Below are 25876 nucleotides of genomic sequence, written 5' to 3'. Positions count from 1 at the left end.
AGAAGCAAATAAGGAACAGGTCCCTGTAGTACTGACACCTAGTGGTTTCATTTAAGAACTGCAGATGAGCTATAGTCACTTGAGGAATATTTAACATCTATGTATGTATGTATGTATGTATATCTTTATTTATAAAGCGCTACTTATGTACGCAGTGCTGTACAGTAGAATACATTAATACAAACAGGGGATTATTAAGATAATAATAGATAAATACAAAGTATAACAATAAATACAGATGGATACAAGATAAATACAGTTGCAATAAGTTAAGAGTCAAAGACACAAGAGGATGGAGGTCCCTGCCCCGTAGAGCTTACAATCTATATGGGAGGGTAACTTACAGACACAAATAGGCAAATATAAGTGCTGTAGGTCACAGTGGGTGACACTACAATATAAGTGCTGATTCCCAGATCAGGTGCTGGGTGAGTGCTCCAAAAGGTAGTCTTTAAGTTCAGTTTTAAAAAGACTGAGGGAGGATTCTCTCCGGAGGAAATCAGGGAGTGCATTCCAAATGTAAGGGGCAGCAAGGCAGAAAGGTTTAAGGCGGGAAACAGCAGTAGGAGTGGGGGGCGCAACCAAACGATTGCTCTGCGAGGAACAAAGGAGTCAGCCAGGAACATTCGGAGACATAAGAGAAGAGATGTAATGAGGAATGTCTAGTGGTTTTTGTCATTGCAGGGCATCTACATTACAATTTCCAGGCAGCAGGCTGTGCTAATAAAATCGGGACTGTCCCATGAAAATTGGGACTGTTGGGAGGTTTGAGTTAGATTAGATAGTTTATTGTGGAGCTCACTGTAGGTAAGTGGTGGGTAAATTAGTAAATTAAAAGCACCAGTGCCCTGGCAGTACCTTGCCTAGATATGGACCCAGTGGAAGAGGGACTAGGTTAAGTAGAGCCTAGTGCCTCAAATGCAAGGCTTACACCTGTGCTGAAAGTGTGTAAGGGCACAGTGTCCCAGCAGACAGGAAGGAAGGAGCAGGGAAGGTAGGCATCAGACTGGGGCCCAGTGGCCTGTGATACCCAGTTCTGGTTCTATTGTTCATTGGGAAGTTTGTGTGGCAAGTCTCCCCTGTGTGTACCGATGTTGTAAATATGATTTGGGATGATGCAGGACAACCATGAAAAGTACATTACACAGCATAGCACTGAAACAAAATTATTAAAATCATTCTTGCAGCACAGACATCATAATTACTAAATCCCTAAATATGCAATTTGTAGAAACCTAAATAGAGTGCCTGTGGTTGGGAAAATTTGATCTTAAAATGAATCACAGTGAGCAGTGATATTATAGTGGGGCTGCATCCTATGTTGCCAAATCACAAATGTAGTGTGGAACACAGGGAACAATTATATCTATTTAAGATTGCTAAAAGGCTCAGCTGCAATAAAAGGGTATGTTTTCACACCAAATGATATGTACAATGCAGTAAATTCTACCTATACACAGCTGTATTGGTCCCAGTACTGTTCCGAAGTAGCTGTTGCTTATTATTATTATTAGAATTGCTATTTAAGATATTTAAGACTTTTATTTTTATTTTATTATTGGAATTGAAAGTTTAAACCACAGATCATCATAGATGCCAGTAAATCATAAAACAATCTTTTTTGCTTTCTACAACAAAACCTTTTTTTGTTTCAGCAGGATAATAACCCCATGCACAAAGCAAGGTCCATACAGAATTAATTTGCAGAAATGGGAGTGAAAGACTTTGCCTGACCTGCACAGAGCCCTGACCTCAACTCAACTAAATTGCTGTGGAATAAATTAGAACAGCAACTGTGAGCCAATCTGTATTATCCCAGCCCAACCTGAATGCAAACGAATCCCACCAACAATCTTTTACCATCTTGTGGAAAGCCTTCCAAGAAAAGTAAAGGGTAAAGACCACAAACAGACGACCACTATCATTAACACGCTTGGTTTGGGAATGATATGCTGGCTATGCAGGAGTCTAATTCTTTTAGCCATATAGACTATGATGCTCTGCCTTTTGCAGAGTATTTGATCAATTTAAAATAAATGCCCACAGTTTCAGGATAGTTCTATTCTAATTAAAAGAAAATGCTTTAATGTCATACAAATCCCCTGAGCTACTTTAGAACATACTATTTAAGGACTAACTTCTATAGAGGCTTCAGATATCAGCAAGCAGCTCCAGCCTATTTAATTGCTAGTAGACTAAAGGAAATGATAGCAAATTAGAATCATTTTTATCCTTCTACTCTTTGCTCTTAGCAGTTTTTTTCCCCTGTACTAAAGCTCCGGATGAAGACCATACACCATCAGTTGATTACCATTGGAAAATCCTAAACTAACAGTATCTCTGTTCTTAACATCAGACACTTTAGGGCTCATTTATGATGGCAGTAGAAGATGCGAAGCACAAAAAAACTCAAAGCCTGTTTTATGCACTTTGCTTCTTGACCCTCTGACATTTCCTGTTTGCTTTTATAGCTTAAAGTCTTTGTATTTGCAAGATGAAGTGCAAAGAGTTGTATCGGGTTCTGTTTCAAACTGGCAGAGGCTTCCAGGGCTGCATACAATCTCTCCCTGGCTGCACACAGTCATTCACCCCGTGCCTTGCGCATCATTCAGGACACACAAGATTGGAACACCAGCAAGGGAGCCCTATACTGCTGATTCCAGCTTTCACAAAGGGTGAGCAAGTAGTAAATCCATGGTCTCTAACTTCCTCAGTGTGATCATTGCAACCTACTCATTATAAATTAACCCTTTTGTATTTTTTTATTTTTTATTAATGTTGCTAATTTATTGGCATGGTCTACCTCTCTACACTAGGCCTAGGGTCACTCCTGATTATGTTCTCTCTGTCCAGTCTTTCCCCCTCTCTTTTTTTCCCTTTGTTTCATATATATTATTCTCTTTTGCATACTAATTTTAACCAGTGAAATAAGAAACTCACCATTTGCCACAATACACCCCACAATTTACATTGCAGAATAAATGAATCATTGCTAAGAAAACAGTCACAACATATCAATGTCATAGATGCCTATTAAGTGAATAGTTATGTAAGAATGGTACTGATATGTTGCTGATGGAGAACTACTGTCCTGTTTGTAAATAGCAGGGCTAAAGAATTGAGGGCACCTCGTGTAACACTATTTTAGGAAGTTGTGGTATCTTACACTCTGAATTACCCCAAATGGATTACCTTGAACTTGGCTGGGCAAGTTACAACTCCTTGCAACTCCCATTAGAGAATGAGTTACATGTCATCCTTTTTCTTTTAGGTGGGCCCTCCCTGTGCTAGTGGAAGGTTAATCACACAGGTTAACACATCCTGTGTTCAGGGATGGTTTTTGCAGTCTGGCATAAATGGCCTCTTTTACACCTCTTTCAAACCATCTATCCTCTCAGTCCAAAATATGCACATTGCTGTCCTCAAAGGAGTGTCCCTTTTCCTTGACACAGAAGTTTGTGCTCCCTAAAGATCCAACACCAAAGCACATTAAAAGTAATGCGGTCTATGCTGTTCAGTGTAGTGAAGAGTGCTCAGATCTATACATTGGGGAGACTAAACAACCGCTCTGTATGAGAAAGCCCTCATATGTTGGGCCAATCTCTTCAGGACAAGATAGGGCAGTCTATCTACATCTCAGGTTCGCCTGTGTCTCCAAATGTAGTGAACCTTTACATGGAAAAAATGGAAAAGAAAGCCCTGAACACCTTCAAGGGAACAGAACTAAGTCATTGGTTCAGATATGTGGATGAAACCTGGGTCACAATAAAAGCACACAAGGTTCCAGCCTTCACTGAACAAAAACATCAAGTTGCCTATTGGTAACCCTGGCTTGTGAGTATTTATTTGTTTCAGTGGTTGCCTATTGGTAACCCTGGCTTGTGAGTATTTATTTGTTTGTCAGGACAATCTCCCCACCTGCCTATACAGTGGTTGCCTATTGGTAACCCTGGCTTGTGAGTATTTATTTGTTTATTCTACCATTACTCCTTGTAAAAACATATTACACTATTGGGGCTCTTGGTGTTCCTTTTTGTCATCAAGTTCACAACGAATGATGTAAAAGACAGAAGACTGGCATTTGTGGACTGTGCAATACTTATCAAAGAGAGAGGGGACCTGGACATGAAGTATACAGGAAACACAATCACACTGATTAATATTTGCTGCTTGATACCCATCACCCTTTGGAACATAAACTGGGGATTATAAACACTTTACATAATCAAGCTGAAACTGTGGCAACAAATGCAGAGGCTAGAGAGAAGGAATACAAACATCTGAAAAACCTTGCTATGTTGGAGTTGCCATGGACCATGGTTCACAAGAATATTACAGAAAGTTGAAAAGAAAGTCTAAAAAAATAATAATTTAAATGACATATTAATGACTTTTATCTGTGCTAAATAGCCAGAGATGTGGTTTAATATAGATGTCTGCATGACAAATATCTGCTCCCGAAACTTATTTCTGTCTTATTAAACAAAGACAGTTTGGTATTTAATCTATGTTACTAAGGCCATTGCTAGAAGCACATGAATTTGAAGAGATGATTATGAAAAAAGGGCAACTTTATACAGGAGTGAGAAGGCCAAGGCATTTATTAAGGTCAGCCACTTGAATTCTGGGTTGACAGACTAAATAGAGACATTTGGAATGTAATATATGAGAATAGTGTTTCTGGGCAGACTGAGCAGAGTGCAAATTATTTACTACTGTACAGATCCTGTTTCAGTTTGTGCAGATAAACAAATTGCTTTTCATTAGATGAAACTTTGCCCTGCAAGTCTGAATCTAACAATTCAACATAATCTTTTAAAGGACCTTCTCCCCTAAAGTAACCTAACACATAACTTTAAACTTTAATAGGGTAAAGTGAATGGGAATGAAGGATCATCAAGGCTCTAAGTTTTGCACTGTTAATCAACCAAGAACATAGACCGAAGGCAAAAAACCTTAAACATGCACAGAAATGAGTGGGTGCTAATGAGATTTTGCATTTTCTAGCATTTTGCAATGCACAGCAATCAATTTTTGGCTTTAGCATTTTCACACAGCCTAATGTGAAATATCTGATATTATTAACCTTTATGTATGAATCCAGTCAGCACCAATGAATATTATGGTCTTCGGGTAGCTAGTGCTCTGATTGGTATAGTGGCTGGGAGCATCATTGTGGGAGTCTCAGATTCGTGTGGAGCAGCTGCGGTTGGAGGAATATTCCTGGGTGCAGCTGGATTTGGTAAGATAAAGATATATATCTTAATAGCCATTTTTTAAATGAAATCTTACATTTAACTGTTCCGATAAATATGACATAAGGACTTGATCTTGATCTAAATATATTGATATTTGTTAGTCCTAGGAAAGCTTGTTTGGTAGAGATTCCTTTCTTTACTAGTACTAGGGAATGAGATTTTACATGTGCATCTGTTGTAAATAATACATTCAACAAATTCACTTCCAACATAAAAATGTCAACTATATATGTGTTATGTGTCTGCTCCACATAGAAGGGCACTTACCATGGTGTTAATATGAAAAAGAATGATGTAAAACAACAATAAACATCTCACACTAGCAGTGAAACCTAGAGCGCAAAAAGTTATATTGGTTCTTGTTTTTATTTCCCCCCCCGTTTATCTCCTCCCTTCCCTCTCTCCTCTGCATTTGCCCCCCTCTCATCCTTCCCCCCTTCTCTTCCTACTATGCACATAAATATGCAACAAACTGAATGTAAGAACTACCTAAGCTTAACAATGTATCTAGCAAACAATATGCTATGTTTATAAAACGTGTCAAAAATCAATAAAAATGAAAGTATACAAAAAAAAAAGAATGATGTATACCTCATTATTATATCAGGACTTGGCCTTTAATTTTCTCAATTTCCCCTGTTATTTCTGTGTATCTTATATATATGTAGAAAGGTGCACCTTTTCTTCTCTCCTGATGGAAGCCCCTGTGGGGGACAGAAAAGTTGAGTCACTATGGGACATTATGGGACAAATGTATTGACATTTCATTTTTTTTTTTAAAAATCCAGTGAGTGCTCACTATTTTTATTTCAAATACTTCTGTAGCGCACCCAGGTTTGCTCTTTGGGAGTGGTGCGCACCATTTTGTCTCTCGCTATATATATAAATTATATTGCTTTCTTTGTTCTTCCTCCATTCTTGAGTACTTGAAGCAAAATTACCAATGGAAATTGCTGGGCATTGTTCTCATTTTACAAATATATATTTATATTGGATATCTTTTCTGGGTTGCCTAAATTTTAATCACACATTTAAGCTAATGTGACATGGTGCAATTTTACTTCTATTATGTATTTATACAAGCTATGTGGGATTTTTTGAAAGCAAAAGAAAGTGGCTCATTTATTAAAGGAACAGTAACACCAAAAAATCAAAGTGTATAAAAGTAACTAAAATATAATGTGCTGCTGCCCTGCACTGGTAAAAGTTGTGTGTTTACTTCAGAAAGTCTACTATAATTTATATAAATAAGCTGCTATGTAGACATGGAGGCAGCCATTCAAAGGAGAAAAGGCACAAGCACATAGCAGATAACAGATAAAACACTATTGTATTCTACAGAACTTATCTGTTATCTGCAATGCAACCTGTGCCTTTTCTCCTTTTTTCCATCTTGAATGGCTGCCCCCGTGGCTACACAGCAGCTTATTATATAAATTATAGTAGTGTTACTGTAGCAAACACACCAGTTTTACAAGTGCAGGGCAACAGTGCATTATATTTTTATTACTTTCATTTTTTAGTGTTACTGTTCCTTTAACACTAGTCAACTCTGCACATGGCAAGTGACCTATAGAAATAACCCAGTGATTAGCTTTTCTTAGCCAGCCATTTTGGATTTTAAAGGACATGTAAACTCCTCACACAAAAATGTAATCAATGAACAGCTTCTTTGAAATCGTTCAATACCTGCCCCTCTGGTTGCCCAGAGGTTAATAGTAAGGCTGCAGCATTCCCCTAATCACTTCGATTTCCTTCTCCTCCTGTAACCCACTCGGCCCCCTCCCTCGGGAATTTGCTTTGACTTCTGGCTTGTGGGCATGCTCAGTTGTTCTAAGCTCAGATTACTTAATACATCCTCCAGTCTAGCAGCCAGTAAAGAGATGGCATTGCCGGTTCCCATAGAAACTCAGCTCTAGCTGTCTGCTTCAGGTTTTTTCTCCTAACCTCCTCTCCTGAGCTCAGCTCAAACAAAGCAGAACTTTTATAAAAGACAGTTCTGCCTGTGTGAGCCTGTATTCTTGATGAAATGTTTGCTGAATAAGAGTCTTTGTGTGTGTATGCTATTTGCAGATTTAAATGTATCTGATTATGTATCAGAGGAAAAATGGCCACTGGGTGAAAGCTGCAATTTGCTTTAGGAAAATGTGATGGTGCTGGCAAGCAGAGGGCATATATGCAGTACAAATGATGCTATTTGGGTGGGGGAGACGTGCCCAACTGATATACATTGTAGGCAAATGTAGGCTTTACATGTTTTTTAAACACTAATACCATCTGTGCTTATAAAAATGATACATTAAGAAACAAGACTTCTCGTTGAAATAGGGACTGGGGGCAATGTTGACATTTAAATGCTGAGTTAACCCAAATGTAAAGCTGGAACACCTGGGAAAGACATTTAAAACACACAATGAAAAATCCTATCATTTTAATGTATCTAGTTACATCAGTACAAATTAAGGTTACTAGGCAATGTGAATTTTAATAGTATCATATCCTGCTCTGCTGAAGAACCAACCAAAAGCTGTATTTTCATCAGCCTATGGGACAAAGCAGAGGTAGATTCCTGTGACCTTTGATGACAATAGAAATGGAGAAAGTTTCATTTTCCATTATGTACTCTGCGTACTAGAGTATACAATTACTCTGCCCTGTGAGAAGTGGAAGCTACTACTGGCTATTCTAGAACTAATAAAAAGTCTGAGCTTATTTTATATAGGCCAGGTTTTGCAGAATGGGTCTGCGTTCAACAAATAACAACAACAGTCCTCATGATGTGTCAGGATGGTATCATCATCATCTCTTACCAACTTCTGACTTTTGGAAGTAAACCCATTGAACTGAATCTTCTCTACACTGAGGGGCACATTTACTAAGACACGAATTCGAATCCGAATTGGGAAAATTCCGATTGGAAAACGAACATTTTGCGACTTTTTCGTATTTTTTGCGAATTTTCGGCGCCTTTACGACTTTGCGGAAATTGTCGCGACTTTTTCGTTACCAATACGATTTGTGCGAAAAAACGCGAGTTTTTCGTAGCCATTACAATGCGCTCGTATCTTGTCGCGACTTTTTCGTATTGAGTGCTCGTAAGCGGCGGGCGAAACTTTCAGACTTAGCATGATTTTGGAAGCCTCCCATAGGACTCAATGGCACCCTGCAGCTCCAACCTGGCCCAAGAAAAGTCTCCCATAGGACTCAATGGCACTCTGCAGCTCCAACCTGGCCCAAGGAAAGCCTCCCATAGGACTCAATGGCACTTTGCAGCTCCAACCTGGCCCAAGGAAAGTCTCCCATAGGGCTCAATGGCACTCTGCATCTCTAACCCGGCCCAAGGAAAGTCTCCCATAGGGCTCAATGGCACTCTGCAGCTCCAACCCGGCCCAAGAAAAGTCTCCCCTAGGGCTCAATGGCACTCTGCAGCTCCAACCTGGCCCAAGGAAAGCCTCCCATAGGACTCAATGGCACCCTGCAGCTCCAACCTGGCCCAAGGAAAGCCTCCCATAGGACTCAATGGCACCCTGCAGCTCCAACCCGGCCCAAGAAAAGTCACCATACTGAAGCTTGAATGAATCCGAATCTTTCGTACTCGGTGCGAAAGCTGCGAAAAATTCGCGACTTTTCGCGCAAGTATTAACGCTACGAAAAAATCGCCAGATTTTGCGCAACATTCAGAATGGCAACGAAAAAGTCGCAACAATTATCTGAAAAATCGCAAAATACCGATCATTACGAAAAAAATGCAATCGGACGCATTCGGCCCGTTCGTGAGTAAGTAAATGGGCCCCTGAGTTTTGAGACAAGGAAAGCCTTATGCCATTGCTCTGCATTTTCTAAACTGAGAAACATCACAAGACTTTTTCTCAAAACCTGAATTGCAAGGTGCTGATGTTTAAAATGTATTAAAAAAAATACAAAAGTACTTAGATCTACTTTTTTAAATTTACATTTATTTGTTTCAGTGGATTATTCTTGAAAAAGTTCAGTATAGACCAATTAGGAAATAATAATATGGGATTTCTAAGTAATGTATATTGTCTGCCTATAATTACCTTGTGTTTAATTGGACTCTGAAGCTGCTAATAAATTGCCTAACACAATTTCCTCCTATGACCTTGTCAACGCAAGCAATTGTTTGCATAAGTTGGAACGTATGTAATATAATTGATCATTGGGAGCCATCTGCCTCTGTTTTGTTTCAATGCAAGTCTGCAGCTCTATTCTTTTTAATGTACACAAACAATGCTATTCACATTTTTCTTATACTTGAAATCTAAATCTAAACTAAAACATTTTTCTGTTTATTAGGTTGTGTACATTACTATGTATGTATAGAACCCATCAGATCTTAAAAAGTGTTTTTGGCATCTGCTACTTAACTCATATGGTCAACATGTTGTGCTTTGTCCTCATAATACTGGTTGATACAGCCATTTTTTTGGTTTCCAACAGCTCTCTTTATTTCAATAAGCCCATTCATTAAGGCATGGTTGAACTTCAATCAAATGCTGCCATTCCTAGGTAAGCTATTATCTAGGTAACAGACCTAAGTAATCCATCTTATTTTTAATTACCAACTAATCATAAATGAACGAAGATGATTGCTTAAAATGAATCATGTATTTAATTAAATCTATACCTGCCAAATAAGTTATTATCCTCACAGGATAAATGGTGGGGACTGTGTACATATAATCAAGCAAGTGCTCAGTATGTAATGACTCCTGAAAAAAAAGACTAGAGAAAATGGCACGGTGATATCATTGTTATACAGTTTATCATAACACATTTTTAAAGTAATTGAATAGATTCTTAAAGTCTTTAATTAATTATTGAATTCAAAACTTCAGAACGCACTTTTCAAAGGCATGCATGCTTAAAAAACTAGTGCAGATTGCCCAAGGCACTATACTTTTCCAGCATTCTAGAGTAATCATTCCCATTGTAATGATGCAAAACTTTGCCCCTCTAGAACTGGGTGCAAAGATTTAACCCTTTGGAACCGGTCCAGTTAAGCCAAGTAGCGAATTGCACATGTTTAGGAGAAAGTTGTGCCACGAGGGAACATGGGAGGCTACCAGCATGCCCCTGTCTTGCATCGTATTCTGAGGCATAAGACCAAGCACTTTAGCAAAACCTACTTATTGGAGTTCCCTTTAGATCTGCTATGGTCACTATCCCTGTTTCAAATGAATGTCGTTGGTCCCCCTAAAGGAGGCAGCAGGAAGTGGAACAGTAGGGCTTTTGGAGAAATTTTTAATAAATCAGCCCTAAACTTTTCAAAGCTCATTCCTTATATATTTAAAAGAGTATAATACCCTGACATGTTCTCATTTTTTTTACACAATTTAAACCCTTTAAAAAACAAAATATTTGCAAATATTAATGCACAGTTACATATTATTTCTCAAACTTAAAACACAGGAGCAAAAAAAAAAATAGTAATTGTGGCTTGTACAAAAGTTTTGACACCCCTCTACTTGTTCAGTTTTAAACATTGATTTTGCAAGGTCCCTAACACTAATTAACACATTAGGCCTTAATACCAGTTAGGAATTGTCACCTGTTAGGTGACAGGAAACAGAACAACATCCATGAGCCGTAGGAGGTGTTTTTTTCTAGGTATTTACAGTTTTTCACTCTCATGGTAGAAGTTAAAGTGTATTTGAAATCAACTCTGGGACCCCAAGTTTTAGAGCAGCCACTGCTTTTCCCCAAGGGGATGGGGGTGATGGGACACACGTTTGGAATCCAGAGAATATGCTGGTGGAGCCATCTAGCAGTAAGCTCCCTAGGGATACTGTCTATGGAAACATGCATGCTAACTGCAGAACAGGCTTTAGCTTCCCTTTAAATACATTTCCTTTTTTAAAATTTTTATGTGTATAAATCAAGTGAATAATAATTGGCAGTTGAAACAATAGCTATATGTAAATTAAACCAAAAGTATGTGTCATGGTAAAACATTTCTTTCTAGCTCGCAGGTATCTAAGCATTGTATCCACACATAATTACATTCAGTGCCGCCTGCAGTGGAATGTCAAGGTGACTCGCTTTGTATTCATCAGCTACCCAAAGCAGTTTTCTCTATTATCAATGCATCTTCCTTTATACAAAATGTTACACTCCCTTTTATAAAGACCTCTCAGTTAGAGAGCACCTTGCCACCATGACACCTGCAGCAATACTACATCTACAATTAAATTATCTTGCTATTACTTCATGTAAAGAGAAAGAACAAAGCTTTCACTCTCCAGCTACTGCTAAACTCTAATCATTCTAAATTTCCATCATTCTTAGCCAATGAGATTTGGCTGAGGATGCTGGGATTGTTATGGAGTATTGCTAGTCTGCACAAATGTCATCCTGAAATACCTACATGTTACTTTTTCCTATCTATTTCACTGAACAAAATGTATTTCTTATATTTTCTTATGCATTTTCAGGTGATAACCCATACTTTGGCATACTTATGATTACTACACTCTTTATTAATTTCATTTAGGATACAATTAAATCTAACATCCCTGACCTTCAAAGCTGTCCACAATGTCTCTCCACCTATTATGTGTAACCCCATCTCTAAGTATTCATCTAACCACCCTTTTACTTCTACTCATCTACTTGTCACCAGTTCTTTTTATTACCTTTTGAAACGCGTATCTTCCAGATTTCTGTAGAGGTGCACCACTTTTCTGGAATTCACTTTCACATTCCACCAGACTTTGCTTAACTCGTTGCTCCTTAAACATGGCTCAGGAGGAATGAGGTGAAAGGATACAAGTAAAGGGTTAAAGTTCCTACCTGGTAGGAAAGTATGGCTCTTTGGAAGAAAATAGGGGATGAGCTAAGGATAGCACCACTATAATGATATACTGTAAGATCCTATAGAATAAAATATATTTCAGTTATTTGAATCACCCTGAATAAGTAGGATGGATGTGAATTCAGAGGTTGCTTAATATAAGCCTTTAAAGAAGAGATTCAGTCTGGAAAGAGGACCAAGTAAGTAAGGTTAAAGTTTGCAAAGCTAGTACCAAAATTGGGGCTCGGTGTTAGAACTTGTGCGCAACTGAGAACTATTAGTGGGATCATTACTCAAGTGGCTATCATTAGCATAGATACTCAAATTGTAAGTATAAAGGTTGAGATTAACCCCATTGAAAAGTTCCAAGAAAGCCCTGTAGAGCCAAGTCAATGCTATAAGTATTGTTGTATTGATTATCTTGATATTGGTTATTATTAGGGTAATGATCTCCATTATAAAAAAGTTAAGACATTTATTGAACATCAAATACAGTCTTCTGTACTTGTTTTAGGGTAGTAACAGTTTGCCTTTGAAAATTTGATATCACATATTTTCTTTATATACTGTATGGTACATATTTTTTTAATTTGATTGAGCCAAGGTATCTGTCATTTCTTGGAGATACATCTTTTTAGCTGTTGTTCCATTCTATATGTCAGTTTTATCTATCACACAACTTGGCACCTGTTTTAGTGCTATGGGAAAAAACCATCAGTGATATTGTAAGCTATCAACTTCTTTTCCAACTGGCAAAACTATTGTATAACAAATCACCCAGAAATGGCAGACTCCTCTGTCTATTTTGTAGATTACAGTAAAGAAGACTGAAGTGGCACAAACAAGGGCCATGACAAGCACATGCTGTACATCACACCAGTGTCCTCATCTATACTGCACTTCAGTCATAAGTAAAAAACCAATATCTTCTTCTAAATGTAGAAAAACTATAGCGTGTTTCTGTAATTTCCAAATTAATCAAAATGATAAAAATTGAGACTGCATATTAACTAACGATGGTCTAACAAATTCTTTGCTTTTTATTTTTTTTAATGATATTTATTTCTCAAATTTTAGGACATTCAAGGATTCAACCCTATCCATCTGCAAATAATGAAGAGATGACAAATGAACCAGCAAAAAGGGAAAGTAAGAAAAAGAAAAAGTTCTTGCGGCTACTTGTGACTAGTTGTCATGGCTACTAAATGCCAGAAATACCCTGCCATAGACAATACTGAGAATTGCCTCTGCTAAAACACATGTAAAGACAATTATCAGTAAATGATCAGCATTGTCTATTTTTGTAGCCACAAGTAGTTGCTACTAGTAGCTCTGTATGTCTTCACCCTTAAGGGCTCTGGCACACGGGGAGATTTTGCCGCGGGCGACTAATCTCCCCGTGTGCCAGAGCCCTAAAGGAACAGGCAGTCTGGGAGTACAATCAGGGCCGGATTTCTGTATTTGGCGCCCCAAGGCCGCCCCCGTTCTGCCGCCCGTCTACTTCGATCGTGCATGCGCGCACCCACACCATTAGCGCAGCCAACCCCCTCCCCCCCAGTTCGCGCATGCGTGCCACTTAAGTCATACGGAGCGGTGGGGAGAGGATGCGCAAAGTTTCTCCGCATCCTGTCCCAATTGCTCCCATGAGAAAAATCACAATGCCTACATATCTTCCGCCCTAGGCCCGGGCCTTTGTGGCCTCGCCACAAATCCCAGCCTGAGTACAATTGGTACACAGTAACCATTAAAATGATCACTAACCTGAATCTGCTTTATAGTATAAAGAGCTGTAAAGGTGTTTTACATGGGCACAAAATATACAACATTTCAATCATATCTTAATGATCCTCTCTATTTGATCCCCCATGTTCTTCTATGAGGGGGCTGCCATATTTGTGCAGCTGGAGTCCGTTAGCATTAGAAGCTATAACTGACAGTCTGAGAAGGGACAGTCAGGTTGGCAAAACAGTCAGGTTTAGGAACTTCAAGCAACAATTACATTCAAAACCAGCCCTATCAGCAAAAAAAGATCAACATGACCCATAGGTAACTTTATATGTAGATTCATAATTTGAAAAGTCATTTTTTTGTGTCAGTATCACTTTAATGGCATATTTACCATAAAGTAGCACCAGCTACCCCCCTCTGTGTGTGCATTAACGTGGCTGACAAACCTGGAGACTAATATGTGCTATTAAAATAAATGGTCATTAGGTTTTTGCATCCTTTTCGTCTCATGCATGTGTCATGTGTATGATTACCAACAATGTTTGCCCTTCTGGGAGGGATTGTTTGTCGATATATTGCAATATACTTCAAGCTACGTCAAAATCATCCCCGGTCTGGCCAGTCCTACACTGACTTATCTGATTCATGAAGAATTCTGCTACTTCAATATACATTTAACAATGGGGCTGAAAAAGCAACTTGCTTGCTTTTAAGGTTAAAACACCCAAATGGTTACCCTTTTATTGGCCCATTGGGATCACCTGTAGCTGGGAATGGTGGGAGCTACAACATGGAGCTGGACACTGCTCCTCTGTAAACTATAGCAACTAAAGGGGAAGTTGTGCTCACCACAACAACAAGACCATTTATATTTAACTATAATATGTAGGGCACATCATATATATATATGATTTAGTTTGAGCCTGCTAAAATTAAAGAAACTTCATGTGGGAAATAGAACTAAGGTCACTGTAGGCTGAAGCAGTATGTGTATTAATGCAGTGACACAAAGTGACCCACAATGCCATTAAATAACAGCTCTGTGTTTCCACGCTAATTAATGCTCCTTCTTCCTTTGCAATCCTATTTCACTGAAAAAAATATCATTTGCAAATTAGGTATACAAATACAGTTTATAACAGCTAAACAGTTTTTAGTTCACATTGTTATTAATAAGTTCAAATACTTTCAAATGATTAAAAGTATTTGATTTAGGTGATTCTTGTGTGTCTACAATTCATTCTACAGAAGGCATGTAAAATCCATAACAAAAAGTACCAACCCCTGTATATAAGACACTAAGAGGTCACCCCTTTAGATTAGAGGAACGGAGCTTCCATTTGAAGCAGCGTAGGTGGTTTTTCACGGTGAGGGCAGTGAGGTTATGGAATGCCCTTCCTAGTGATGTGGTAATGGCAGATTCTGTTAATGCCTTTAAGAGGGGCCTGGATGAGTTCTTGATCAATCAGAATATCCAAGGCTATTGTGATACTAATATCTACAGTTAGTACTAGTGGTTGTATTTATAGTTTATGTATGAGTATAGATTGGTAGGTGTGGGTTAGGTGTGCTGGGTTTACTTGGATGGGTTGAACTTGATGGACACAGGTCTTTTTTCAACCCTATGTAATAATAATAATAATAAAAAAAAAGTTTGCCCAGGAGCAGTAACCCATAGCAACCAATAGGATGTTTGCTTTTAAACAAACTGCTCCTGGTCAAACTTTGTACCTTTTATTATATAACCCCCTTAGGAAAGTAGAAGCGTGACATGCATCCATTGAATGCCTAGAACAGTGTTAAATGAGCAGCAATGACTTTCTTTATTTCTTTCCATAGGTTCTTTGAGCCCAATTAAAGATACATCAGATGGAAAAACACTTAACAGTGGTCCCAGGGATCACACGCTTTCTCCAGATGAAGGGTGAGAATTTCTGCTTTTATATTAAAAACAGTTTTTCTGATATTATATCTGGTAAACATTTTATTAGAAAATTTTGCAGGATTTTAATACACTAGTTTTTTCAAGTTTCAGCTCCCTTAAGTCTTCCAACTTCTCTAAGTCAATTATACCCTCCACTAATAAATAACTAAATATATTTATAATGTATGGGATGCAGGATGCTTAGCAGATGGAAAGAAAATGGGAAGAGGGGAAATTAAACTTAAAGGCAAAGTGCATGTGAATTAGAGTTAAAAAGAAAGAAAAAATTGTATTTGGAAGCAAGGAATTGGAATAACAAGAGGGAAACATCCAGTAAAGGTGCCTAGAGGAATACTATTTCTTGTACAAATGGCACCAAAGCAGCAGTGGTAATGGGGGAGTTAGACTGCTTTGACTTGTGGGACACTGGCTCTTGAGAGTATATCTCTATACCCTGACATAGAGAAAGTCAGAACTTGTTTGCTATAAGGAAGCAGTAATAGTGACATGAACACCAGGGAACAAATTCTGCCAAGTATAAATGAGAGAATATCTTTTTTTCGGAAGTAATGTAAAACTTTTTTCTTTAAAAATATGTTGTACTTTGTTACACAGTATCACACCTCAATAAAAGGCAAAAAGAAACACCTTTTTTCTGGTTACAATAACTGTTAATTGTCTTCTCTCCTTTTTTTCTGTAACAAATAAATTGCTATCTTGGGCTAGAAATAACTTCCTTTTTGTGTCTGTTTCAGGACATCATCTGGTCCCCCAGATTTAATCGCCCAGAAGCCACATCAGTTATCCACAAATTAAGGCAATATCCTGTTCAGATTGATATAAATTTTACCCACTGAGGAGGTCCATAATGTCAGCATGTATTATTGCTATTGTATGTATAAATATATATTATGAGAATGGCAACAATCTCAGTAAAAAAGATAACCATATTAATTAGAAGAAAAACTGGTTTGCAAATATACCATAATGTAGCTCCAGAATTGAGGGGGGGCTGTTGATGTTGGAGTTTCGAGAGGGAGCCACAACTTGTCTTGTAAAGTTCTGTTTTGACATCCAAAAGGTTAAGAACTTAGCATTATAAATTGTAATGTTTGTAGCGTCATTTATAAATTACTAGTAAACTGCCTGAGACTGCATAAATGATTTTCTTATTTTCCTCATTAGTACCTTGTCCTCTGTTTGAAATGGCAGCACAATGTCTGATCTGCATAGAGTTGTATTTTCAGATTGGAAAGGTTGATTAAAGAAGAAGGAAAGGTAAAAACTAAGTAAGCTTTATCAGGAAGGTCTTTGAAAATACAGCAACAAACACTTACAGAACTGCTGCTCAGTGTAAATAAACACCACGTTTTCCTCCTATTCTGTATACATGATCTTCTGTGTCAGACTTCCTTCTCTCAGAAAACTCCTTCTGCTCTCTCCCCCTCTCTTCTCCCTCCTCCTCCCTCCCATCCCTGCTGTAATCTGAGCTGAGAGCTGTTCCATGGAGCAGTGTGCAGGCAGGGAAGTGGCATCAGACCAAGCTAAAATTGCAGCTTCTAGGTCTGTATGGTAAAGCATTCAACAGAAAAAATATAATGTTCTAGCATGCACTATTGTGACTTTTTTATTGGCAATAAAATATCTCGGTAGCTTTCCTTCTACTTTAACAGTTATTTTTCACAACCAAAAATTTGTCTCATAAATCAGTCAGGGACAAAATTTTGAAGAGCACACAAATATATCTTTATATATAATCTCAACAAGTGGGAAACCCGTATGAAACATTTGTTAACCAACTATCTTTTAGTGGATTGCCTCTATAATAATAGTCACAATCAATGTCTCTAAACTTAATCCTGGCCCATTTTTTCAAGTTGGATCTAGCTGAATGCAGGCTTGGACCTCATAAAAGGAGATATTGTGAGTACAGGAGAGGTACATTCAGGCAATCCAACAGGGGGCTGGCAGACACAAAATAAGCTAACATTCATAGCTGGGAATTTCTAACCTGAAGCAGAAATTTCTGCTGCCCAGGTATGGAGTGGTTTATAGCTGTAAGCCCTCTAACTACTATATTTATCTCTGAACCTGCAGGCGAGAATTTTCCAGCAACATTATCTGTAGTTGTAGGTTATTAATCCTACCCTTTACATGGGCTTGCTCTGTTCTTACCTAATGGAAAGAATATTTGCCCTCTGCCCCTGTATGTATGCCGTGCAGCTCAACAGTTCTTTCTTGGCTGGATTGTCATGCTTGCTTCACACAAGAGAAACCCAGAGCTGCCTGATATCTACTGCCATGTTTGTCTTCCACCCTCATTCAATGGCAGGTGCAGATATGCCCAACAGTGTGCAATAGCAGTAGGTCCTCCTTTTATCTTGGCAAAAGACAGATGTCAACACAGTTACCTTTAAAATACAATGGATTTCCAGTACGCTTATTGTAAGTTTATCAGAGGGGTGCACGCAGCATCATATGTTCACCTCCACATACCTTTAAACTTCAAAATATCGAAATTGCAGCACTCCCATTTCATACTCATAAAACTGCCTTTATTTCACATATGGCAGTGTTGGCACAGCCATGTTTTTGTCTATAAAACACTTCCTTGTGCTTAAGGTAAGTGATATTAAGACATAGGTCCAGTAAGGAACAAACTTATTTTGGGATTAGCTTTGTTCTGTTGCAGAGGGAGGTGTCTTGTTCCAGCCCATCTCCTCACTTGCCTCGGTTATGGCTATGCATGTGACTAGAGATGTAACATCATAGGACGCCATTTTCTCATCGATCTCCAGTTTTACCCCATGAACTTTGTTGACAAAGTCAATGGAGTTCTGAATGTGGTGTTCTGTTATGTGGTGTTATGGGATGCTGTTGATGCTGCAGACAATAGACTTCAGATGGGCTCCATTCTTCTGTAAATTTGGGAGTCTATATAGGCATAGAGTGGCTTCACCTGGGTAGAGGTGGTGATACAAAGCCAGACAGCAGGCCTTGGCCTTCTTAAGCTGTTGCAAGCATTCTATAGCTTTTTTCTTGTAGCTGCTCATAGGATCCCTCTTGAGTTGTTCATATGTATCAGAATCACTGTGTAGTGTGGCAACTTTGGAGTGGTAGTCTGATGTGTTCAGTAACACTGTACACCTCATCCACTTGAGTGGTAAACTGTTTTAAACAAACCTCAGATATTCCAGTTGCTTTAGACTTAATTCTACTAGCAACTGTATATCATGAACTGGATGAATAATAGTCTCATAAACATAATACTGTATACATATTATATAATTCATCTATAATATGTTGCGCTGTAGCTAGACAAACTTTTCCCACTGGAATGTTTAGATAAAACTGTATATGTGAAGCTGATTTGCCTCATGAATTGCAATGGAGTCCAATAGCATTTGTACAGACCCTCCCACTGCAGTTACATGACTGTAGAGACTCCAGTCTTTTGGGAGTATATGTCAATAAACCTACCAAGGTCACAAACTACAAAATATTGGTGTGCTGCTGCCATGAGGTGAATTGGGAGATTCTCCTTAGGTGGCGCCGTGCAAGTTAACAGCGGGGGCAATTGCCACCCCTGCTCTACCCATGTCGAAGCACCGAACAGCAGGCGCAGGGTGGCGGCATTGTAAAGCCCCATCCAAGGGTGGCCAAGGGCACAGAATTGCCTCATCTGTGATTGGTAGAAATTATAAAATGCATTAACTGTATGTATGTGCAATGTGTTTATCTGTTCATGTGAATCTATGTAACTTCTTGGGATAAACAACACAAATGTTGAGTTAAAAAGAAATCCAACATGCTGTAACTTTAATGAAGCCAGGAGAAAGGTGGATCAAGCACAATATGTGAGTGATACTATACTAAATTATACATATATAAATCTAAGAGGCATATTCAGTGGAAAATATATTTGGCCTGCCATTGGGTATATAGTAAGTTTTGTCAATAAGCTAGCAAATATATTATATATGTGTGTATTTCCTATCCTTTCTGATACTTGGAGCTCAAAGACCTCTGCCTAGGGGAGCTAAGTACAGGCTAGCGGTCAAGCAGCAGAAACCATGGCTATGTTTCCCACCCTGCCCAGCACTTTTTTAAAGAAACCTTTAGATTCTTACTTAGGTGTTTAATGCTGAGAACTTGTTGTCAAATATGTGTTGTATTTCTGCAATACAAGTTGTCATGCAAGAAAACAAGATATTACCATTTATCTTGAATTCATTTAGAATGTGTGTGTGTGTGTTTTTATTAATCACCCAGCTGTACTTGGCACAGCGACTAGAAATTTGACATTGTTTTTAGAAAAGGGGATCTGTGCTGCTTACTTCTGCATGGCTATTTAAAAAATATATTTAAATATTCTATTATTGTTATTTAGCTTCTCACTATTGACACATTTAGGGGCTGATTCATCAAAGTACGAGTTTGAATCCCGGAATTCAGATTCGATACGATAATTTCTGATGATCGGAAATGTCACGAAAATGCTTCCGATAAAATCGTATTAGTCACGATAATATCGTATTGGCGATCTGAAAGCCACAAAATTTTCATATCCAAACGATTGTAAACGGCGGGAAAACCTTTGGCGGGCGGGAAATCCTTCTGTGCATGTTTTTGGAAGCCTCCCATAGGAATGAATGGCACTCTGCAGCTCCAACCCGGCCCAATGAAACGAAGCTTGAATGAATCTGAAACTTTCATACTCGGTGCGACAAGTACGATTTTGTCGCACAAATTTTCATGCTTTTTGTCGCAAAGTGCGAAAAAGTTGCGCAAATTAACGAAAAAGTTGCAAAAAATACACACAGTACAAAAACTTAGAAAAAATAAGATTTTTTTTTGTATTCGGAAACAATCGTACATTGATAAATGGGCCCCTAAGTATGCAATACAAATATAACACAAACAATGTAATTCTGCAAAATGGGGCTCTTAAACCCTCAATGGTGAATGGGGCCTAATGACTGGAATTATGTTTACATTAAGATATGTAGTGAAGCTGATTTGATTCAGTGTTTATGTCCTACAGAACTCATGCTCATTAGAAGCACGGCACCTGGACAGCTCTTTGCTAGATAGGGGCTGAGCTGGGGAGACCCCCAGATCCAGATTTCCTTAATTTCATGTGGTCTTGAAAAAATATAGTCAGAAATAGAAGAGATATTTACATATTACTTTAAAATTTAACCCATTAATTTGTTTGTTTAGTTTCCCTAGGAATATACGTGAATCAAACCTCTTGGAAAAAAGAAAAACTTAGCCTAGTTACGTTTTGGTCAACATTATTTTGCTGCATTGAGACAATCTGTCTTTAAATACTGGATCAGTCCCTTGGCTTCTACTAAGATATCTTTAGATATTTACATGACCTATGTTCCTTTAAGAGCATCAAGGTGTTGCATTCATGATTAGGAAATAAAAGGAATTGAAAAAGAAACTTCGAACTAAAAAGATTAAAGTTTTTCAGTACAAGCTCCTCTAAGGTTAAATCTGGTGTTAAGACAATTATTGTAACATTTCCTACCATTACAAATGAAAGGCCAGGCAGGAACTCTGTTTGAGTCTTTTACTGTATTGATTTTTGATTTAGATAAAATCAGCAGATTTATTATTGCACAAACCTAATATTAAGTCACTGGGAAGCAAACAGCTCCTATACAGTAATACCAATGCAGGGTCAGACTTGGCTGGCGGTAAACAGAGAAAAACCCCGGTGGGCCCCAGGTCTTATTGGTCCTGTCGACCCAGACCCGATCGGAAACATATGCCTCCCCTGCTGACCTCCCTCCCCCAATTACGTTAAAGAATAGGGTTTGTACACTTGGTATGGGGGGTTGGGTGGTCAGTTTGTGGGGGTCCCTGGGGAGTTTGATGATCCCTGAGTTGGCAGCAATGATAGGCCCTGCACACCCCAGTCTGATGCTGTACTAATGGAATGTATATGTATAAAAGGGGATCTTCACACAAAAATATTTTTTTGCATATTGAAATAAATCAAACAAATCAAACTAAACATTTTCATAGGTTTTAAAGTTATTTGCAAAATGTGGCATCGATTCAAATGTCAGAACCAGAGAACAGAAAGGGATAAACAAATATCTATATCAACAGCAATTACATTTTCTTCGAAACCACTGATGTTTTTAATTATTGCCTATTGGAAAGTTGCTTGGCATTACGTTTCTTTCATTATAAATAGATAAAGGTTACATAAAGGCACAAAATTTAGATACATTTATGAATAGAGATCTGATACATCAAAGCATAATGAAGATACAATTTCCAACAATATTGTTCTATGTTTCCTACAACAGCCTTTCTCTAGAACTAGAAAGAAAAGCATTATAGAAGCAGTGCTTGAAAGTAAAGTATGTGATGGTGAGGGGGTTAACGAGGGTGAGTGGCGATTTGACAAAATTAGAAAACTGGGCAGCAAACTGGAAAATGAGGTTCAATGTTGACAAGTGCAAAGTTATGCACTTTGGTAGAAATAATATAAACGCAAACTATCTACTGAATGGTAGTGTGTTGGGGGCATCCTTAATGGAGAAGGATCTAGGGGTTTTTGTAGATCACAAGTTGTCTAATTCCAGGCAGTGTCATTCAGTGGCTACTAAAGCAAATAAAGTGCTGTCTTGTATAAAAAGGGCATTGACTCAAGGGATGAGAACATAATTTTGCCCCTTTATAGGTCCCTGGTAAGGCCTCACCTTGAGTATGCAGTGCAGTTTTGGGCTCCAGTCCTTAAGAAGGATATTAATGAGCTGGAGAGAGTGCAGAGACGTGCAACTAAACTGGTAAAGGGGATGGAAGATTTAAACTATGAGGTTAGACTGTCGAGGTTGGGGTTGTTTTCTCTGGAAAAGAGGCGCTTGCGAGGGGACATGATTACTCTGTACAAGTACATTAGAGGGGATTATAGGCAGTTGGGGGATGTTCTTTTTTCCCATAAAAACAATCAGCGCACCAGAGGTCACCCCTTTAGATTAGAGGAACGGAGCTTCCATTTGAAGCAGCGTAGGTGGTTTTTCACGGTGAGGGCAGTGAGGTTGGGGAATGCCCTTCCTAGTGATGTGGTAATGGCAGACTCTGTTAATACCTATAAGAGGGGCCTGGATGAGTTTTTGGACAAGCAGAATATCCAAGGCTATTGTGATACTAATATCTACAGTTAGTATTACTGGTTGTATATATAGTTTATGTATGTGAGTGTATAGATTGGTTAGTATAGGTTGTGTGCTGGGTTTACTCGGATGGGTTGAACTTGATGGACAATGGTCTTTTTTCAACCCTATGTAACTATGTAACTATGTAATGTGCGATGGTGACTAGAAGGGATGCATGTCATCGCTCTCTCAGCCAGTCAGAACTAGGGGTAGGCAGGTAGCTAAGGTATGTACCTAGTGCCCCCTCTGTTGCTCCCTAACCATGTACCCCTTCTGCTTACTCCTAGTGCTGGTTGTACTATTATACTAAATGAGAAAGAGTACGGTACCCCCCAATATACTTAATTAGTTAGCACTAGTGATAGGCGAAATGTTTTGCCAGGCATGGATTCGCGGCGAACTTCCGCGTTTCGCCGGATGAAAAAATTTGCCGTGGAAAAATTCACTGCGCGACAAAAGAATAGCCGCTCGTGACAAAAGAATAGCCGCAGGCAACAAAAGAATAGCCGTGCGACAAAAGAATAGCCACGGGTGGCAATTTTTTTTGACATGCTACATTTTCGGTGTTTCGCGAATTTTCTGCCGTTTCGTGAATCTTTTGAACAAGACAGATTTGCTCATCACTAGTTAGCACAATATTCCTCTTTAGATTAAATCAGAGAGTGCAATATTTCCCAACAGACTAAATCAGAGTGTACAGTATCCCCTTAGAATCATGCCAAGCCTGAAAAACCAGATATATCACTGTATCCTCTGCTGACCTTACCTAGTGAACATTCTTCGTTGTTCTGAAAGGCTTGTAGGCGGGAAGAGAAATGAACTGCAATAAAAGCTGAGAACCAGTGGATTCAGTATGCAGATTATGAATTATGAAGCCGTTCATTGCATTAATTCATTCTTTTCTAGCCCTAAACTTTCATCTGTTCAAAGGGTGTTGTTAATTCTATCTCTGCCGCTGCTATTAATATGTATTAATGTTCAGCAATCCAGAGACATTTATAAGGGATTTCTTAAAACACAGAAACACTAAATTCATCCAGTAAGTGTGATTAAGTGCGATTAAAAAGAGCATTTATGGAAATGCCACACATTGATTCTCTTTTTGAGTTAGGCAAGTTCCTACAGTTAAACAACCGCAAAAGATCCTCTGCACTCACCCATTATCAATATGTAGAAATAGGACATTAGCAAGCATGTTGCAGGTAAAACTTAGTCCCTTTGCTCAGTCTTAAATTACTTATATAGGTCAGTATAGGACTGGCCAGAAGGGATGACTTTGACCTAGTTGGCCAGCTTGAAGTATGTTGCAATGTATGGACAAACAATCCCTGTTTTGTGTCTGGGGGGGGAAGGCATTTCTTAGTAGCTGAATGCACAGAAATGTCCTAATGTCCTATTTCTTCATATTGATAATGGGTGAGTGCAGAGGATCTTTTGCGGTTATTTATATGTATTTTGTGGTCACAGCCTCATTGCACCCCCGCCTAATGGTTTACAATTTAGTGGTTGAGCACAACTTTCCCTTTTTTTGTGTTATTGTTTATACAGGAGCAGTGGCCAGCTCCATGTTGTAGCCCCCACTATTCCCAGCTACAGTCAGGTGATCCCAATGGAGCCAATAAAAGGGCAACCATATGGGAGTTTTAACCTTATAAGCAAGCTTGTTGCAGGTAAAACTTAGTCCCTTTGCTCAGTACTAATCTTAAATTACTTATATAGGTCAGTGTAGAACTGGCCAGAAGGGATGACTTTGACGTAGTTGGCCAGCTTGAAGTATATTGCAATGTATGGACAAACAATCTTTTTTTTGGGTCTGGGGGGGAAGGCATTTTTTAGTAGCTGAATGCACAGAAATGTCCTAATGTCCTATTTCTACATATTGATAATGGGTGAGTGCAGAGGATTTTTTGTGGTTGTTTCTATGTATTTTGTGGTCACAGCCTCATTGCACCCCCGCCTAATGGTTTACAATTTAGTGGTTGAGCACAACTTTCCCTTTTTCTTGTGTTAAGTTCCTACAGTTCTCTGCAGTCATATGATACTGTCTTCAAACAGCTACACTTGATAAAGGCCTTTAAATACAGGTATGGGACCTGTTATCCAGAATGCTGAGGACCTGGGATTTTCTGTATAAGGGGTCTTCCCGTAATTTGAATTTCCATACAAAAAAAACAATTTAAGCATTAAATAAACCCAATAGAATTGTTTAGCCTTCAATAAGGATTAATTGTATCTTAGTTGGGATGAACCATTATAAACCATTATATTGCCTATTGGTACATAGTGACATAGAATTATTAAATTTTTTTGTAGTTAACTTGAGAACTCATCTAAACAAAATATTTTTGGAGAATTTTGGATTTTTGGAGAATTACTATGTACAGAATGTGACCTACAATGTGCAGTGTAGTTTGTAAGGTCACTAGTGAGTAACTTATGTGTAGATGCCGTTAGAACCCCATAATTTCTTTAGTAACAAATACATTAGATTTATTCTGCTTTTTATTTTTTTATTCTGATTTTTTTTTATTGCCTAGTGGTGCATCCTATTGGCTTATCAATTTTCTAGCCACACAACGACAGTGTAGGGCACCCTTCATTAGGGTTACATTAGGCATTTCTAATAATTTAGCTGCTAAAGGACACTCATAATTAGAACCTGTATATGAGTTCACATCCTCGGAACACTTATGTCTGCTCCTTTTCTGGTATGAATACGGTATATACTTGAGTATAAGCCAAGTTTTTCAGCACGAAAAATGTGCTGAAAAACTAAGCCTCGGCTTATACTCGAGTCAATATATGCTACGCTGGCATTCGTCGCACACTCCAACAGAACACTGCTCTGATTGGTGGGAGATTCAGTGCTTTGCTCACAGTAGGTGCTTATCAGAAGCTCTAGGCATGGGGCACAGCCTTCCAGATGGGAGTGAGTAAAATTATTTTAGGCTCCATCCATCTTTCCCTAATCACC

The sequence above is a fragment of the Xenopus tropicalis genome, chromosome 4, assembly GCF_000004195.4.
Source record: "Xenopus tropicalis strain Nigerian chromosome 4, UCB_Xtro_10.0, whole genome shotgun sequence".
In the NCBI taxonomy this organism is placed as follows: Eukaryota; Metazoa; Chordata; class Amphibia; order Anura; family Pipidae; genus Xenopus; species Xenopus tropicalis.
The sequence above is the reverse complement of the archived record's forward strand: the minus strand, read 5'-3'. Positions refer to the sequence as shown.